Source organism: Cynocephalus volans, chromosome 9, assembly GCF_027409185.1.
Source record: "Cynocephalus volans isolate mCynVol1 chromosome 9, mCynVol1.pri, whole genome shotgun sequence".
NCBI lineage: Eukaryota > Metazoa > Chordata > Mammalia > Dermoptera > Cynocephalidae > Cynocephalus > Cynocephalus volans.
In genome coordinates, this window is record NC_084468.1 from 150,796,614 (window position 1) to 150,815,338 (window position 18,725).

At 43.8% G+C, this 18,725-nt stretch overlaps 1 pseudogene; it reads right to left on the reverse strand.

The window, feature by feature from the left end:
* Positions 1-14,439: 14,439 nt before the first annotated feature.
* Positions 14,440-16,700, reverse strand: LOC134385850 (rho GTPase-activating protein 12-like; annotated as a pseudogene).
* Between the last annotated feature and the right edge of the window lie 2,025 nt (positions 16,701-18,725).

Sequence of the window (18,725 nt, forward strand, 5' to 3'; positions counted from 1 at the left end):
AGGTGGGTTGAAGACAGGTGTGATGATGCTCCTGCCCAGCGTGCTCTCGCCCTGCAGCACAGCTGTCTCCTGGACACACAGACTCACAAGGATGGGCAAGCAGCAGATGACGCAGTGGACTCCTGATCACCAGAGCGCAGAGGATGTGCAGAGACTGTCACCGTGCACCTGAGGGAGAGGAGGCTGGTGGGTCAGAGCTGAGACCTGCACTGACAGTCCCCTCCAGAGCCCAGGGCCTGGGGAGGGCTGGGAGAAGCAGTCACACCCATCACTGGCTGTTCCCTGCTGGTCCCCACCACTGCAGAAGGGTGTGCTCTGCAGAACCTAGAGCAAGAGGAATTTGGACAGGGGTTGCCAGCCCCTCAGGGGATAGGAGATCTACTTGATGAAGCTGAGAGCCTGGGCCTTGACCCTGCTCGCCGGGCCCTCCCCTCCAGCCTGGAAACCAGGGAAGGTCTCTGGGGAGCCTGAGCAGCTGGAGAGGAAGAGCCTGGAGAGACAGTGCTGGCACCGCAGCAAAGCAGAGAGAAAGCATAGCACAAGATAAGAAAGGACAGTGTCTGCTCAGGCATAAAAATGTAAAGAACGAATGCAGTCTAACCAAAAGTACTCCTGTGATTGCCATGGGAGCAAGAGGGACACAGGGCCTGCTTGTGACAGCTGAGTCTGCAGGGCAGGCCTCACCAGCAGCACCAGGCGCAGAACACCGGGAGACACTGCCACACACATGTCACATGTTGGCGCCATTGGGAACGGCCCCTGTCTCCTTAGATTTTGTGCGAGTATCCCGTGTGTAAAATAATGCCCTAATACAAGCAACACGATGCAAGAGCTAAGTCTAGTACAGAGGAGAGCCTGATGATGGCACGAGGCACCACACGCCTGCCTTTCTGCTGAGGTCAAGTCCAGAACAGTCATTCCTAAAGCAAAATAACTGCTGCGCATTCCATTTGCCCCTGCAGACCCTCCTCCACCTGCTCTGTGCCTGGGGAAACCACTTCTGGGGTCCCCCACACGGACCCCAGCCTCAGCCTCCAGTTGGCTCCAACCAGGGAGGTGCCAGCAGGACAGGGAAGGTGGGGGGAGCTCTGCAGGGCACCCCAGGTAGCAGAGGCCTTGACCCCCACCAAGGCCAGTGCCTTTAGGCAGCCCCCCTTGAACAGTGTCTGCCACTCCTTGCCCACCCTCCCCTCTGACTTGGGGTACCATCAGCTCCCCACTGAAGCCCCGCCGGTCACACCTCCTGGCACTCTTGAGGTGGGCACCCACCTGTCTCTTCCTGCCAGAGCCTGACAGGATGACAGGGGGAATCTCTGCCCCGTGGTGTTTCATTTTGAGAAGCTGTCGCACAGCTCTGGAATCTGCTCTTTGCATGAGTCAAGTTGTTCGGTAACATTTGCGAAGTGATGGGAAGGATTCGTGCCACTTGCCAGCCACTGCGCCCCTCCCTTCTTCTCTCACTCTCCACCCTGGCCACACGTCCCTCCAGTCCCCTCCTGCCTGTGGCCAAGAGCCCATGGGGTCACTCTGCAGGTGCTCTCCTGCCTTCTGGTCACTCCCAGCTGCTGCTTCTGCGGGGAGGCAAGGCTGCTCTGCCTGTGCATCACGTCTGTGCCCAAATTCTTGTGCAGCCCACTGGGCAGCAGGGTCACACTCCCAGCTCCCTTCTCCCCTGGCCGAGCTGTCTTCTCTCCCAACTGGCTGAGCAAGGGCATGGTGGAGCACTGCTACCATGGTTCTCTCGGGTGGTCACAGGGTCATAGTGGGGTTGGGCACTGGGAGGGCAGGTGGCAGGATCCAGGTGGGGCACCAGCTGCCACAGCAGAACAGGGCCCAGGGCTCAGACCAGCGCTGCCAGTGAGGTGGACTTGAGCAGTGGGGCAGCGAGGGCAGCAGGGGCACCCGGCTGCTGTCCAGCAGCCAGGGCACACTGGCCTCTGACCCTCCACCCACCAGTCTCGGGAAACCTCGAGAGCAGGTTTATCGTCACTTTAGAATGACTCCCTGACATTCTCCCCTTCTTCCTTTTAGGAGTAAATTCTCAGCACCGAGCTTTGGATTGTACGCCAGCCAGAGCCCATGCATCCCACTGCCCGTGCAGCCGATCAAGGCCACGTGACCAGGTCTGGGCTGGCGGGATGTGCTGCTGCAGCCCCCGCGGCGTCTCCTCTCGTCTCTTCCCCGCAGGCTGGAGCACAGGTGCAGAAGGCCCCACTCTGACCATGCACCTCAGGGAGACGTGGACACCGAGGCAGAAGGGCCGGGCTCTCAGAGGGAACTCGCCGAGCATAGTCCCACCACCTTGGGCCACTCATCTTTAGAGGGGTAGGAGAGGGAGCTGTCACCTTGTGTGGTATGAAGGCCACTGCATTTGGGGGTGTCTGTTATAGCAGCTGAGTTTCGACTATCCCAGTGTAATACTTTGGAGGGCATAAGTCCAACTGCAGGCATTTTGAACATGGACTGGCTTTGCAGTCAAGCAGTTAGCATTTCTTCCTACTGTACCTTGGTGGCACCTGGGGGTTCCCAGGCTCTGTTTTCTTGTAACTCCCCAAGCAGTTGGTCCCTGGCCTGACCCTACACGGCCACTTTAGTACAGTCTTTCTTGCCCAGAGCCTGTGGCTTTGTGTACCTTGACCAGCATGCCAAGGACAGCCCAGCCAAGTGCGAAGATGGCCCAGTTGTCACAGCTGCAGAGCTGCTGCCCTTGGAAAAACAAGCCTGTGCATGTCCCAAGCCTTTCAAGAGCCCCCTTCTTCTGGGGTGGCTGGGGAAATAGGTTGGGCTCATGTCTTCTCACACGGCTGGCTATCTTCATGGCAGGGCCCTGGCTCTCATCCCCTTACTCGTGATGAGACCACGACTCAAGGCCACCCTCTATCCCCAAGAGATGCAGCCCCCCAGCAGGCCCTGGTACAGGGCCTGGTTCCAAGCACTGCAAATGCAGATCAAAGTTTTGGGGTCACAGGAGGACTTCACACACAAAAGCACACAACAATATCAAATGTCCCTGCTGCTGCAGTCACAAGCCACATCCTGATCTGAAAGGGCCTGCTCCAAACACAGCTCTCTACCCCCAAAGCTGAATTGGGGTCTCTGTGCTTCACAGCATGCAATTTGAGTTTTCTCTTCAATGGACTCACAAGTCCTCAATCAGTTTGGGGCAGGATTCAAAATCCCAGAATCTGGGTGTCCCTGCCCCCTGCCGGCAGCTCCGTGAGTAGCAGGAAGAGGGACAGTAGAATTCTCTCTTGCTCTTCCCAGAACAGACCCCATGACCCAGGATAATGTCCGAAAAAACCAATGTAAAGTGAAAAGTACTGAGCAGGACCAAGAGGACTTTGTTTTGTTTACTGTTTGAGGGATACAGTGCACACTGGAGGTGTAACCGTGCTGACCTCTTTGCACCTGTGCTGGGAAAGAAGCTGCAGAAAATCCGAGGACAAATGTGGTTTCGGCTCCCACTTACCCACCTCATCACTCCAGCCACAAATGCCTCAGCAGAAGGCGCCACTTTCGGGCCGAGCCCGTGGCGCACTTGGTAGAGTGCTGCGCTGGCAGTGCGGCGACGCTCCCGCCGCGGGTTCGGATCCTATATAGGACTGACCGGTGCACTCACTGGCTGAGTGCCAGTCACGAAAAAACGACAAAAAAAAAAAAAAAAAGAAGGCGCCACTTTCTGGGCTGCTTGGGCTGCCTTCTCCCTCCAACGTGACAAATCTCAAGGGGCTGCTCCAGTCCCAGAGGGAGGTTGCACGTCTTCCCCGGAGCTCCGCCACGTGAGGGCACCAGGGAGCGCAGCGTGCACGCCAGACGGCAGGTGGCAGGAGGGTGCAGAATGTTCCCGCAGCAGACTCTCCCCAGCTCCAGCTCCAGCTCCCAGGGCACCGTTCTTAACTCCAGCACCACCGCACTCCTTTGCTGTCCTGGTCCGTTAGGATTCGGGCAGAATTTCTTTATGCTTGCACACCCTCGGGGCATGTAAAGGGACACCCTCCACTCACCCCAGCCCACTGCGGCCACCTGGCCACCACAGATCTCCCAAATGGTTAAGAGAAATGTGAAGTCTCTTCCAAGCATGAGCAACGAATTCTTTTTCCTTCAGCTTTACTGAGGCAGCCACCACCGTGGTCATTATACAGAATAATTCCATAATCCTAAAGAAGTTCCCCAGTGCCCTTTGAAGTCCATACATTCCCGTCAACACCACCTGTGGGCAACGACTGGCCTGCTTCTGTCGCTACAGTCCTGCAAATGGAATCATACGATGTGGAGTCCTCGGTGGCTGTTTTGTTCATTTATTGTGACGCGTTTGAGACGAGGAGATGAGTCGTTCGTTCCTTGCTGTTGCTGAGTAATATTCCAATGTGTTCATGAACACAGACTGCACCGGATCTGAGCAGTTCGGGCTGGTTCTGGGTCGCTCTGCTGTAATCTCATCACTCTTTGATCACTGACTTGCTTTCCGGCAAACAAAACTCTAAGCTTATCTTTGTGTGTGTGTGTCAGGTTGGGGAAAGTGTTTATGGAGGTAAATTCACATAACACGAGTCAACCACTGTAAAGTGCACAATTCAGTGGCATTTAGTACATTCACAACGTTGTTCAACCACCACCTCTATCTAGTTCCACGATATTTTCACCATCCCGAAGGGAAACTCCGTCCTGGTCAACAAGTCCCCAGCTCTTGAGAACCTTCATTCTACTTCCCAGCTCTATGAATCTGTCTATTCTAGATACTTCACATAATTGGAATTACACAGTATATGACCATTTGTGTCTGTCTTCTTTCACTTAGCTTGGTGTTTTCAGAGTTCATCCGTGTTGTAGCATGAATCAGTACTTCATTCCTTTTTGTGGCTGAATAATACGTATGGACACACCACTTTTGTATCCGTTCATCTGCTGATGGACACTGCGTTGCTTCTGCCTTTTGGCTATTGTAAATAATTCTGCAGTGAGTACTGGCATAGAAGAATCTGTCTGAGTTCCTGTTTTCAGTTCTTTGGGATGTACACCTAGGAGCGGAATTGCTGAGTCATGTGGATATTCTGTTTAACTTTCTGAGCAACTGCCAGGATGTTTTCCACAGCAGCTATTCACCTTACACTCCCACCAGCAATGTGTGAGGGTTCTGATTTCCCCACATCCTCACCAACACTTATTTCCTTTTTTTTTTTTTTTTTTTGGATGATGCCATCATAATAGGTGGAAAGTGGTATTTCACTGTGGTTTTTATTTGCGTTTCCCTAATGTTGGTGCTGGGCATCTTTTCATGTGCTTATCGACCATTAGTGTATCTGCTTGAAATGTGAAATGTCTGTTCAGGTCCTGTGCCCATTGTTAAATTGGTGTCTTGTCTTTTTGTGTTGAGTTGCAAGAGTTCTTTACATAGCACGGATGTTAAACCATTACTAGATCTGCAAATATTTTCACCCGTTGTATGGGTTGTCCTGACTTTCTTGATAGTATCCTTTGAAGCACAAAAGGTTTTAAGATGAGTTCCAGTTTATCTGTTTATTCTTTGGTTGCTTGTACTCTTGCTGTCATATTTAAGAAACCTTTGCCCACACAAGGTTAGAAAGATTGAAATCTGTTTCCTTGTAAGATTTTTACAGTTTTGAAGACTCTTTGTAAGCGTCTTATGTTTAGGTTTTGGATTGGTTTTTGGTTAATGTTTGTATATGGTATAGGTTAAGAGTTCAGTTTCATTCTTTTGCATGTGAATATCCAGTTGTCCCAGCACCACTGTTCTTTCCTCATTGGATGGTCTTGGCACCCAAGTAAAAAGTCTGAATATAGATTTACGGGCTTATTTCTGGACTTTCATTCTATCCCATTGATCAATGTCTGTTCTTATGCCAGTACTACAGTGTTTTGATTAATGTAGCTTTGTAGAAAGTTTTGAAAGGAGGAAGTGTGAATCCTCCAACTTTGTAGTACTTTTTAAAGATTGTTTTGGCTATTCAGGGTCTTTTGCAATTTTAAGATCAGTTTTTTCATATCTGCACAAAGCCAGTGGGATTTTGATTTCACTGAATCACTTTTGATAGGGACTGCATTGAATCTGTAAAATTGGGTAGTATTGCCATCTTAAGTCTTCCAATCCATAAACACAGGTTGTCTTTCCATTTACTTAAGTATTCTTTAATTTCTTTCCATGCAGGAGAGTAGACGAACAGCAGTGAGATTTGGGAAAGAAAAGCAGATGGATGAGTGGTGAATAGCCCAGCAGATTAAAAAATCTAGGCAGATATGGGGAAGAAACCCACTAACTCTGCATCAAGGTAGACAAAAGCTCAGGAATTGCTGGCACCATGTGCCTCTGGAGGAGGAGGTGAGCAGGTGGGGGGATGGGTGCAGCTGAGATGAAGCAGACGATTGGAAGTCCACTGAAGAGGTGGTGAGATCCCACCTCCTGCACTTCTCAGAGCACTTTCCACATTCTTGCAAAGCTCGGAAAGTTCTTCTCTGGGGAGGGCTAAAGCCAAGGGTCTCTTGACTAGGGGCACTAGGTGGGAAACGAGGCATGAGGCTCTTCCAGCACAGTATTTAAATGAACAAATCCGAGTCCTGGGGCAGGACGCTGGCAACCAGCCCTTCCCCTTGCTCTGGCCAGACACTGGTACCATCTTCTCCCTCTGGGGGTTCAGAGAGGCTCCTAAGGGCAGATGCAAAGATATTGAGTCAGGCCCTCAGCTAAATTCCCCCCGTTAGATAACAGTGAAGCTCAAATTCAATAAGCCCTGAACACAGGCTCAGAGTTTTTGAACTTTATTTTTCTTTAAAAATTTTAAAATATGAGATATAGTTTACTTACAGTAAAATTCAGGGTTTTTTGGTGTACTCTTCTATGAGTTCAGAAAACAATTGTGAAGTACCGCTAGAATCAAGATAACAGTTTCATCACCCCAAAATCCAAACATATTTTTAATCTTTAGCATTGAATATGAGTAGTCAATCAGAGACTATCAGACGTGAAAGAAACGGTGACTGTGCAGATATCCTCAGAGATAATGTGTCACAGCCGTGAACTGAATGTGGAATCTGCTATCAGCAGTAACATCCAGAGAACCAAAAGAAACTGTTAGAAATGTAAATTTTGAGGCATTCAGACAAATGAGGGCTTATATTTGTCTCTGTGTGTACATGAATGCTTATAACAACTTTATTCTTGACAGCCCCAACATGGAAACAGCAGGTGGACAGGTGAGCGAACTGCGGGCATTCATGCCCAGGGGTGTCCTCAGCAGTAAGAACGAGGGGACAGGAGCAACATTATGGAAAATGGAGGAAAGAGACACTCAAGGGATCCGTCCCTCCCCAGAAACCACACTTGAGTTGTCAGAACAAGTGTCTGAAGCTCTGTTCTGGAACTCTGGAGTCTGCCAGAAACATGCAGCATTGAAGGGAGAGCTCGATGAAGAGGCTGGGGAATTTTGGTGTTTCTTTTTTTTTTTCTCTTACAGTTTATCATATCAGACATTTCATATACAGAGGTTAATCCAGAAAAATACATTAAAAAAATCTTCAACAAACCACTCTCCCTGTAATAAAACTGTCCAAACCCTATTTTATTGTATAAATCAATCTACATTAGTAACATAAAAAGAAACTCGAGAATTCAGCACTCGTTTTCCACCCAACCTCCATCGAATTGACATGTGGATTTCTACTATTCATATGGAGAGCTAGAATTCTGTAATAGGTTTTTTCTAATGTATTCTGTATGTATTAAGTAATCTAAAAGATTCCTCTTGTGGTGTATTTACCATTTAGCAAGTCTATTAAGTATTTTTACAGTAACATTCACATTATAGTGATTTGCCTGTAAATGTAATTAAAATCTACAAGAGCACACAGTTAACTTTCCCAAACAATGGCCCATTTTGGAAGGAAACCTAATATTCAGAGAAAAGATTAACAATATCATGATTAGAAATGTAGAGTTGGGGGAGACCAGGTGCCCTGTGGTGCCAGCACACAACCCTGCAGATAGGCCTCACTGCTGCTGCCTGACTCCATCCCCAGCCCGGCCAAGTGAACACCCATCAGAGAGGCGCCCAGCTGGAGAAGCCCAAGATCCGTGGAGACCATACACCCTGCAGTGCCAGCATGTGACTCAGCAGGTAGGCCTTGCCACTGCTGCCCAACTCCATCCCCATCCCGGCCAAGTGAGTGCTGACCAGAGAGGTGCCTCCCCAGAGAGGCCCAAGAACTGAGGCGACCACACACCCGAGGCACTAGTGGGCAACCAAGCAGACACTGAGGCAGCCATACCAAATTGGCAGCCCCAGCAGCATCCTAGCCAGACAATAGTGTCAAACTAGTTGACAGTGAAATCCCCTGCCACAATGACTAAACATCAAAGGAAAGATACCAGAAATATAAAAAATCAAGAAAGTACAACACCAAAGGGTAATAACTCTCAAACTCTAGATCCTATAGAACAAGAAGCCCTTGAAATATCTGACAAGGAATTTCGAAATTCTAAGGAAACTGAATGAGATACAAGAAAACTCAGCTAGACCACATGATGAAATGAGGAAAAGTATACAGGATCTGAAGGAAGAAATGTGCAAGGAAATCAATGCCCTGAAAAAGAATGTAGCAGAGCTTGCTGAACTGAAGAATTCATTCAATGAAATAAAAAAACAGAACAGAGAGTTTAACCAGCAGGCTTGCAGAAGTAGAAGAGAAAACTTCTGACCTTGAAGATGGGCTGTTTGAAATAATACAGGCAGACAAAAAGAAAAAAAAGAAAAAAGGATTAAAAACATTGAAGAAAATCTAAGAGAGATATCAGACAACCTTAAGCACTCAAATATCCGAGTCATGGTTATTCCAGAAGGGGAGGAAAAAGGAGATTGCATTGAAAACATATTCAACAAAATAGTGGCAGAAAACTTCCCAGGTATAGGAGAAGACACAAATCTTCAGATTCAGGAAGCTCAAAGATCCCCAAATGTATTCAACCCAAAAAGGTCTTCTCCAAGACATGTTATAGTCAAATTGGCAAAACTCAAAGACAAAGAGAGAATCTTAAAAGCTGCAAGAGAGAAGCATCAAATCACCTATAAGGGAGCCCCAATCAGACCAACACCAGACTTTTCATCACAAACCCTAAAATCAAGAAAGGAATAGGATGATATATTCAAAATACTAAAAGACAGAGATTGCCAGACAAGAATACTCTACCCCACTAAAAGACAGAGATTGCCAGACAAGAATACTCTACCCCACAAAGCTATCCTTCTGAAATGAAGGGCAAATAGTATATTTCTCAGACAAACAAAAACTGCAGGAGTTCACTACCACATGACCACCCTTACAAGAAATTCTAAAGGGAGTACTGGGTTTAGTACCTGAAAAATAACTACCACTTCTATAAAAACTCAAGAAAAATCAAAACCCACTAGTAAAATAAAAATGCCAACAATGAAGAGAAAAAAAAAGTTTATCTACAACCCAAGGAACCAACAAATACAGAAAACAAACAGTAAATCAGAAAGAAAGGAACAAAAGACACTTAAGAAATCCAAACAAAAATCAATAAAATGCTAGGAGTAAATCAACACTTTTCAATAACAACTCTTAATATATAAGGATTAAATTCCCCAATCAAAAGACAAAGACTGGCTGACGGGATTAAAAAGGAGAACCCAGCTATATGGTGCCTTCAAGAGACCCACCTCACCTATAAAGACTCACACAGACTAAGAGTGAAAGGATAGGAAAAGATTTACCATGCAAACAGAAAAGAAAAACGAGCTGGAGTAGCTATCCTTATATCTGACAAAATAGACTTTAAACTAAAAACCATAAAAAGAGATAACGAGGACCACTAAATAATGATAAAAGGACTGATCCATCAAGAAGACATAACAATCATGAATATATATGCACCCAAGTCAGAGAGGCCAGATTTATAAAGCAAACTCTATTAGACCTAAAGAAGGAAATAGACACTAATACCATAATAGCAGGGGACTTGAACAGCCCACTGTCAATATTAGACAGATCATCTAGGCAAAGAATCAGCAGAGAAACAAGATCTAAGCAACACTCTAGACCAATTGGACTTGGCAGATATCTACAGAACATTCCACCCAACAACCTCAGAATATTCATTCTTCTCATCAGCACATGGATCATTCTCCAGGATAGATCACATGTTAGGTCACAAATCAAGTCTCAACAAATTCAAAATTTGAAGTTATGCCATGTATTTTTTTCAGACCACAATGGATTAAAATTTGAAATCAATAACAAATGAAACTCTAGAAACTATACAAACACATGGAAATTAAACAGCATTCTACTTAATGACATATGAGTCCAAGAAGAAATCAAACAGGAAATCAAAAAATTTATTGAAACTAATGAAAACAATGATACATCATACCAAAACCTGTGGGATACTGCAAAAGCAGTATTGAGGGGAAAATTTATTTCATTAAGTGCTTCCTTCAGAAGAATGGAAAGATGGCAAGTGAACAACCTAATACTTCACCTTAAAGAACTAGAAAAACAAGAACAATCCAAACCCAAAGTTAGCAGATGGAAAGAAATCATTAAGATCAGAGCAGAACTGAATGAAATTGAAACCCAAATGATACAAAAGATCAACCAATCAAAAAGTTGGTTTTTTGAAAAGATAAATAAAATTGACAAACCATTAGCATGGCTAACTAAAAAAAGAAGAGAGAAGATCCAAATTAAAAAAATTAGAAATGATAATGGTGATATTATAACTGATACATCTGAAATACAAGGAATCATTCGATACTAGTATAAACAACTATATGCCAGCAAACTTGAAAATCTGGAGGAAATGGACAAATTTCTGGACACACAAGCTCCCAAAACTGAGCCAAGAAGAATGTAGAAAATCTGAACCGACCAATAACAATAAAAGAAATTGGAGCTGTTATCCGAACTCCCAACAAAGAAAAGCCCAGGACCAGATGGATTCACAGCAGAATTCTACAAAACATTCAAAGAGGAATTGACACCAATTCTCTACAAACTATTCCAAAAGATCGAAACAGAGGCAATTCTCCCAAACTCATTCTATGAAGCAAACATCACCCTGATACCAAAACCAGGTAAAAATTCAACTAAAAAAACTATAGGCCAATATCCTTGATGAATATAGATGCAAAAATCCTCAATAAAATACTAGCTAACAGAATACAGCAACACATACGTAAAATTATACACCATGATCAAGTGGGATTCATCCCAGGGATGCAGGGTTGGTTCAACATATGCAAATCAATAAATGTGGTACACCATATCAATAAAATCAAACATAAGGACCATATGGTCATCTCTATAGATTCTGAAAAAGCATTTGATAAAATTCAATACTCATTCATGATAAAGACTCTCTATAAGTTAGGTATAGATCTAAAGTATCTCAACATGATTAAAGCCATATATGATAAACCCACTGCCAATATCATCTTGAATGGGGAAAATCTGAAAGCTTTTCTTTTAAGAACAGGAACTAGACAAGGATGCCGACTCTCACCACTCCTATTCAACATAGTGCTGGAAGTACTAGCCAGAGCAATCAGAGAAGAGAAGGAAATAAAGGGCATCCAGATTGGAAAAGATGAAGTCAAACTGTCCCTGTTTGCAGATGACATGATCCTATATATCGAACAGCCTAAAACCTCTACAAAAAAACTGTTGGACTTGATAAATGATTTCAGCACAGTAGCAGGATACAAAATCAACACACAAAAATCAGTAGCATATCTATTCTCCAATAGTGAACATGCAGAAAGGGAAATCAAGAAAGCTTGCCCATTTACAATAGCCACCAAAAAAATAAAATACTTATGAATTGAGTTAACCAAAGATGTGAAAAATCTCTATAATGAGAACTACAAACCACTGCTGAGAGAAATTAAAGAGGACACAAGAAGATGGAAAGATATCCCATGCTCTTGGATTGGAAGAATCAACATTGTGAAATTGTCCTTACTACCCAAAGTGATATACAAATTCAATGCAATCCCCATCAAAATCCCAATGACATTTTTCTCAGAAATGGAAAAAGCTATCCAGACATTTATAGGGGATAACAAAAGACCACACATAGCCAAAGCAATTCTGAGCCAAAAAAATAAAGCTGGAGGCATAACACTACATGACTTTAAACTGTACTACAAAGCTATAATAACCAAAACATGGTACTGGCATAGAAACAGACACACTGATCAATGAAATGGACTAGAGAATCCAGAAATCAACACACACACCTACAGCCATCTGATCTTTGAGAAAGGCACCAAGCCTATACACTGGGGAAGAAACTGTCTTTTCAGTAAATTGTGCTGGGATAATTGGATATCAATATGCAGGAGAATGAAACTAGGCCCATACCTCTCACCATATAGTAAAATCAACTCAAAATGGATTAAAGAATTAAGTATACACCCTGAAACAATAAAACTTCTTAAAGAAAACATAGGAGAAACCCTTCAGGAAGTAGGACTGGGCACAGACTTCATGAATACGACTCCAAAAGCATGGGCAACCAAAGGAAAAATAAACAAATGGGATTATATCAAACTAAAAAGCTTCCGCACAGCAAAAGAAACAATTAATAGAGTTAAAAGACCACCAACAGAGTGGGAGAAAATATTTGCAAAATATACATTTGACAAAGGATTGATATCCAGAATATACAAGGAACTGAAACAACTTTACAACAAAAAAACAAGTAACCCAATTAAAAAATGGGCAAAAGAGCTAAATAGGCATTTCTCAAAGGAAGATAGATGAATGGCCAACAGACACATGAAAAAATGCTCAACATCAGTCAGCATTTGGGAAATCCAAATCAAAACCATACTGAGACACCATCTCACCCCAGTTAGGATGGCTAATATCCAAAAGACTGTGAATGATAAATGCTGGCGAGGTTGTGGAGAAGAAGAAACTCTCATACATTGTTGGTGGGACTGCAAAATGGTGCAGCCTGTGTGGAAAATGGTATGGAGGTTCCTCAAACAATTGCAGATAGATCTACCATACGACCCAGCTATCCCCCTGCTGGGAATATACCCAGAGGAATGGAAATCATCAAGTCGAAGGTATACCTGTTCCCCAATGTTCATCGCAGCACTCTTTACAATAGCCAAGAGTTGGAACCAGCCCAAATGTCCATCATCAGATGAGTGGATACGGAAAATGTGGTATATCTACACAATGGAATACTACTCAGCTATAAAAACGAATGAAATACTGCCATTTGCAACAACATGGGTGGACCTAGAGAGAATTATATTAAGTGAAATGAGTCAGGCACAGAAAGAGAAATATCACATGTTCTCACTTATTGGTGGGAGCTAAAAATAAATAAATAAATACACAAATATCCTGGGGTGGGGGGGAAGAAGACATAACAATTACAATTCCTTGATGTTGATACGACAAGTGAACAGAAAGGAGGTTGTTGGGAGGGAGGGGGGAGAGGGAGGAGGGAGGGAGGTTTTGGTGATGGGCCCCAATAATCAACCACATTGTATATTGACAAAATAAAAGAAAAATTTTTTTAAAAAGAAAGAAATGTAGAGTTGGAATGTACTCTGAGACTATACAGCACAATTATATACATAAGCTAAAGAACATTAAGTCTTTAGCCTATATTTACATTAAATAATGTCCATTTCCACAGTGATACCAAGAACTCAGTATGGCACTAGATATAATTAAGATTATTAGGTACAATTCAGTATAGCAAAATAGTCCCAAAATAACTGACTTATGCTAACTAAAACTCCAGAATATTACAGTGTTTTAATATGAGTTGTTGCCCGAACATGTAGCTACGATTCCCAGTGAGGACGCCGCACCACACAGCAGAAGACAGCGGCCTCCATCGAGAGGTTATGTCGAGGTCATGACACATGCCAGCACTGAGGCCACCACTGTGTGCAGAAACCCTGAAAAAGAAACACAGGTCTCAAAATGGAAGTTCTTTATTTTGTTCAAATGCCCAGGACCATGTTCAAAATAATTGATAGTAAATATTGCTATGTCAAGTGATGAACCTACAGATCATAAGAAATTCTACATTATCCAGTTAGAAGAGAAAAAGAAATGTTGTTTTCTTAACGAAATTATCCAGGGTATATGACTGGTTAGCATTTTAAGTTTTGATTTTTACTGAAATTCAGAGTATGAAACACAAACATTCAGGATAAAATGAATTCAAAATTACACACAGTTATATCAACTCGCAACAAAGCAGCAAATGTGAGGGCCTAACACGCATCTCGGCTCTCCCCTTCCCTTCTGACCCCTCAAAAAAAGTGCAAAACCAAAGACTCACTGCTTACCCAAAAGTAAAATGCACCATGCATAAAGATCTGAAGTCTGATGGAACCCAGCTTCTGTTCCATAGGCTGTCTTCAACAGGAATCAATGTCCGAAGATGGAACGTAGTTCTAGAAGAATTCATTCTACCATCCAATTTCGGTCCACAGTATGAACTGCTGTATTACCAGTCTCTCTCTCTGGCTGAAACAGAGTGGGACCTAAACCAGTTGCTGCACTCCGACAGTGCACTCTCCGTGTTCTGTAGCTCTTTTGAGATGTCCACAAAGAGTCTGCGTGTGTCTTGATCTGGCTTTGGCAGCCGTCTGATTAGGTCCTAACAGCAGCTACTTGATGTCTTGGGTCTTGCTCAATTGCATCAACAGAATCATTGAAGTGCTTAAATGTAAAAAGAGGTTCTGGTAATTCTTGAAAAAACATTCTGAGTGTTCCAGTGATGACACGAATGTCTTCCCATTCACTACCATTCCAGTCCAAGTCTCATCACAACCGACGGCAAACCTCAGCTTCTGGGTCACTGCAAGGTCGCCCCTTACTCTATACGTCCCATCAGCATCCAAACCATGTCGTCCAGCATGTTCAACACACAGCTTCACAGACTTCGTCACTGTGCCAGTCTCCCCGACAGATTAGCAAGATTGAGTCCAAATACCCAATGTTTAATAGAACCTTCTTCACGAACAGCTTGCAAAGAGGGGTGTCATGTAAGAAACTTCTAAGTTTTTCTTTTTCTTTTTTTTCTGTTCCAAAGAATCTATGTTAGGTGGTTTCATGTAACGAAGTTTTTAGGATCCTTCTGGTCCTTTTCTTTATCAGGCTTTTCTATTCCTGGTGAATCTGGTATCTGTTCTTCAATTGCATTGATTATTGATTATTGATAGTACTACTAAGAACTTTAAACCAATCATTAATGACTGTCATTATCAGACTGAATTCAGTCCAACTGACTGTTCCCTGATGAGTCTTCAGCTCAAATACATCTTTTTGCTGGATTTATCCTCTGCAGCCCTCTCAGTCATTGAGCCCTTGAGGTCCACTGTGAACTCTGGTTTGGTCTGATTACTTCCAAACCAACTTGTGCTGCTTCCTTGACTTTTGGTAAAAAGTAAAGATGAACTCTGCAACACTGCCCAAGAAGACAACCACTTCTTTCAAACCTTTTCCCCATTTTCAGTAATTTTTGTTACATTTAATAATCCATATTTCTCTTGACCTGTATCTCAGTGCTTTGGTGAAGAGAGAGAAAACTCATTTTCAGGAAAGCAGGGTTTTAAGGCAGTTGGAGATTCCTTGTCATTAGCGTTCAATACAGTGGTTACATGTCTCCACTCTGTTAATACCTTTGGTTCTGGCAGCCATCTGTCCAGGCTCCTACTTTTAATTATTTCTCTTTGCTGCTGGGATGAAGCACTGTACTCTGGCAATTCCCATTCTGACCAAGATCCATCTGCACTGTAGTAACGTTGCCTTGATCGTCAATGTGCTTCAGCCACACTTGATGTCCTGGACTTTGGAAATCTCCTTTGCTTATCCTGAGTCCAATAAGGTGGTTTCCAAGTTCTTTCCTGTGTTCCTCTGTTACACCAATAACAATACCCTGAACTATCTTTATGAGTTTCCTATTCTCCATTAATCTGAATTGCTGGGCTCCCAGGAAGTGGGGGCAGAGCAGACTGGGATATTTTCAGTTCTTGTAGGTTAGTGTAGACAGGAGAATCTGCCTTCCTTGATTTGGAGGTGTAGTCGCCCTTATCTGTCCAGTGGAGCTGCTGCTAAGTTCATCACCAGATTCAGAATCTTGATGTGTTCTTTCTGAGCCTTCTCCTGCCGACTCACAAGACTGTTCCTGGGAGAAGCTAGTTTTCTCCATGTCCAAGAATTCTGAACTGGGAAAGTGACCAATATACATGTCCTATTCTGGCTGGAAAGTTTAGGAGATTGTGAGTCATTGTTAAACTTTCCATTATTATGGATCAGGTCCAGGCTTAGGTTGAGAGTCTGACTTGGAATATAACGGGGTCCAAAATTCTGACTGGCTTCCTGAATACGATCTGACCCTTGGACAGATGGCTTTCCAAAGCTCAAAAGCTCAGGCAGTTGGTTCTCAGCCTTGGTGGCCTCTGAAGGTGGAGACTCTGCATCGTTTTCACAGAATTATCTGGCAGTCCAGCTGCCTATATAACAGGTAGCATTAGAGCTTTGCAGGTGACCTCCCTAACTGCCTGTGCTGGTCATAGAACGCCTGGGGATTCTCACCTGGCTGACTTGCCACCAGTCGTCAATGTCTTTTTCACAGGGGTGTACCACTCCCCTTGTTTTCTCACTCTCTCTGTCCTCTGCTCCATTCCAGCATCCTGCTCCACTTTAGTGTGCACTTGTCCATCCTCCCACTTCCTTCAGCCACTCTTATTCAACAATGTTCACCTCTCAAAAAGGCTGGTACACCCCATTATGGCCTGATGGCTTGTTGGATGAACGCAGCTTAGATGAAGGAGATGTAAATATTACATTTAATCCAAGGGCCTGGTGGCCTTGTGGCAGGCAGCTCCCTCTTCAACCAGCATCACAGCTGCATGAGGCCTAAGCAAGCTCAGCAAGCGCTCACATGGCAGCGGCCGAGACTGGCCCCCGAATATCCATGTCTCTCACAGCAGCCACCCCCCACCAGCATGGCAGGCAGCTGTGCATGGCAGCCCGTGATGATGGTGCAGCTTGCTGGTGCCACAGTGGACAATAAGTCCCTTGCCCTCCAAAAATCAGGGTGTGTCAGGATGTGTGTTTTGGCTGCTGATCACTGCTTTTGATTGCTGGGTGGCCGGCAGAGGCTGATCATTCTTCCAACCCCACAATCTGACGCAGCTTTTCTGTCACAAGGGTATTTAAAGAGCTAGTACTCTTTTGAAAAGCTACTTTATTTTATTTTTATTTTGCCCCTGCTGGGAACCAGATATTTAAAGAAATCTTTGTCATGTCACTAGCTGATCACAGAGCATAAAAATTTTAGCAACCACACTCAACAGTAAACATACAGTTTGCACAATAGTTTGGAAAAGTCACAAATGATGGCTCCACCTTTGAAAACAAAAAAAAAGTCCCTGAGAAATGGGACTATGTGATCTCCATAGTTACGATATTATAGTGCTCAGAATGTACAGTTCTCAACAAAAAGTAAAAAAGCACATTTATTAGTTTGCTAGGACTGCCATAACGATGGGCGGCTGGAAGAACGTAAGTCTATTGATTCACAGTTCTGGAGGCAAATGTCCAAAACGGCAGAGCTGGCTCCTTCTGAGAGCAAGGGGACCTGCTCCACCCCTCTTGTCTACTTGCTGGTGCTGTGCTGGCAATATTTGCCATTGCTCAGCTTGTAGTTTTCCGCCTTCATCTTTAAACGTGTGTGTGTCTGCATCCGGAATTTTCCTTTTGTAGGAGGACACTAATTGTGTGGAATTAAGGGACCACTCTACTTCAGTATGACCTTCAGCTCTGACCAATCAGAATCGACCGATCATCTCCTTACTTTATCAGCCTGTCACCCTTTGCCATGCCATTTGGCCTGATTTGGATTTAGTTAATCAGGAATCCTGAATACCCCTTAAAAGCCCCTTCAGCATCTGGTTCTGCAAGACATATTTGAGGGCTGTACCTCCTAGTCTCCAAGCCAGTCAACTTTGTGAATAAATCCTTTTTTCTTGCAAAAACCAGTGCCACGGTATTGGCTTCTGTGCACACATTGGTAGCAAGCCCTTGCTCAGTAACAACAGTAGTAATATAAACAGGAGGGGTGAAGATATATAGGAGCAGAGGGTTTGTATACAATTTTTAACTAAGTTACTATTGTTCATACTAGGTGTTTATAAGTGTAAGGTGTTAAATGTAACCTGCAAGGTATCCACTAAGATGATAACTAAAGAATAGCACAGAAGGAGGGAATCAAAATGGTACACTACAAAAATCAACTAAATATAAAAATAATGCAATAATGAAGGAATTGAGGAACAAAATACATACGACATAAAGCAAACAAATTCAAAATGGCAGAAGTAAGTCCTTCCTTTTCAGTAATTAAGTGTAAGTGGATTAAATTTTCCAACTAGTAGGCATAGATTAGCAGAATGTATATAAAAGATTCATCTATATGCTGTCTACAGGAAACTCAATTTAGATACAAAACTCATAGAGGCTGCAAATAAAAGGTTGGAAGGAGACATTCCATGAAAATAGTAACCAAAAGAGAGCTTGAGTTGCCATATTATTGTCAAAGTAGATGTTGAGTCAAAAAGGTTATGAGAAATTTTTTAAAATTAAATATTGATAAAAGGTTCAATCCATCAAGAAGATATAGCAATTATAAACATGTATGGGGCCGA